Below are 1,556 nucleotides of genomic sequence, written 5' to 3'. Positions count from 1 at the left end.
ACTAGAGAGTGTACTAGACAGTGTACTAGACAGTGTACTAGATAGTGTATTAGACAGTGTAATAGACAGTGTACTAGAGAGTGTACTAGACAGTGTGTGTGTGCGTGCGTGTGTGTCCTGTTTGTCTCACCTGTAGTTTCTCCTCCAGGGCAGCGGTGGCGCTGTCTCCACTGTTCTCATCCACCACCACCACCATGTGTGTCAGAGAGTTGACACGCACCTGCTCCAACTCTAGGTCCTCCTGCAACAGCTACAATAGGCATGATAATTAGGTTGAGTCTAGTAGGGACAAAATGGCAGGAAATGGCCCAAAATTGAAGGAAATGGAAATATACTATCTGAAGTGATCAAAATGTAAATGTTGATGATTATTTCACTAGGATGTGCTGTAATGAACATGACCCTGAAAGGACCCCAGCCCTGCAGGTAGCTAGATAGTAGTTGACCTACTTTGTGTTCCTCTACTTGGTGTTTAACATCCTCCAGGTCTGGCCCCATAGACTGAGCCCCCATCCTCTTGATCCGTCCCTCTGTCAGCTCCAACCAATCAGTGAGCTGCTTCAACTGCTGGTGCTGAAGGTCCATCAACACCTCGTGGAGTCTGGGGGAGGAGGATGAGAGGAGAGGAGAGGAGAGGAGAGGAGAGAGAGGAGAGGAGAAGAGAAGAGAAGGAGGGAGGAGAGGGGGAGTGGATAAGGGAGGGAGGAGGAGAGGAGGAGAGAGGAAAGAAGGAGAGAAGAGAGAGGAGAGGAGAGGAGAGGAGAGGAGAGGAAAGAAGGAGAGAAGAGAGGGGAGAGGAGAGGAGAGGAAAGAAGGAGAGAAGAGAGAGGAGAGGAGAGGAGAGGAAAGAAGGAGAGAATAGAGGGGAGAGGAGAGGAGAGGAAAGAAGGAGAGAAGAGAGGGGAGAGGAGAGGAGAGGAAAGGAAAGAAGGAGAGAAGAGAGGGGAGAGGAGAGGAGAGGAAAGAAGGAGAGAAGAGAGGGGAGGAGAGAAGAGGAGAGGAAAGAAGGAGAGAAGAGAGGGAGAGGAGAGGAGAGGGAGAGGAAAGAAGGAGAGAAGAGAGGGGGAGGGAGAGAAGAGAGGGGGAGGAGAGGAGAGGAGAGGAAAGAACGAGAGAAGAGAGGGAGAGGAGAGGAGAGGAAAGAAGGAGAGAAGAGAGGGGGGAGGAGTGGAGAGGAGAGGAAAGAAGGAGAGAAGAGAGGGGGGAGGAGAGAAGAGGAGATGGAGAGGAAGCGGAGAGGATAAGAGATGGAGGAGTAGAAGGGAAGAGAGGAGTAGGAGAGAGGAAGGAGAGGAGAAGGGAGGGAGGAGGAGAGGAGTAGAGGAGAAGAGAAGGAGGGAGGAGAGGGGGAGTGGAGACGGAAGGGAGGAGGAGAGGAGGAGAGTAGAGAAGAGGAGAAGAGAGAGAGGTGGAGAGGAGAAGAGGAGAGTAGAGTAGAGGAGAAGATCGGGAAGATGAGAGGAAAAGAGGAGAGGAGAAAAGAGGGAGGAAGAGAAGGGGAGGAGGAGAGACTGAGCAAAGAGGGCAGGGGGCTATTGAGTACAGCTAGATCCTAG

General features: G+C 51.9%; 1 long non-coding RNA gene across 1 annotated transcript in view; it reads right to left on the bottom strand.

Moving 5' to 3' along the window:
- Positions 1–500, bottom strand: part of LOC124029533 — a 2,433-nt gene extending 1,933 nt beyond the window's left edge. Inside the window, exons 1-2 of the long non-coding RNA XR_006837792.1 lie at positions 451–500; positions 131–250 (exon numbers count right to left, since the gene is read on the bottom strand). This is a non-coding gene — a long non-coding RNA (uncharacterized LOC124029533). The remainder of the gene's footprint in view (positions 1–130; positions 251–450) is intronic.
- Positions 501–1,556: the final 1,056 nt, after the last annotated feature.

The sequence above is a fragment of the Oncorhynchus gorbuscha genome, unplaced genomic scaffold (assembly GCF_021184085.1).
Source record: "Oncorhynchus gorbuscha isolate QuinsamMale2020 ecotype Even-year unplaced genomic scaffold, OgorEven_v1.0 Un_scaffold_6730, whole genome shotgun sequence".
Classification (NCBI taxonomy): Eukaryota; Metazoa; Chordata; class Actinopteri; order Salmoniformes; family Salmonidae; genus Oncorhynchus; species Oncorhynchus gorbuscha.
The sequence above is the reverse complement of the archived record's forward strand: the minus strand, read 5'-3'. Positions and strand labels throughout refer to the sequence as shown.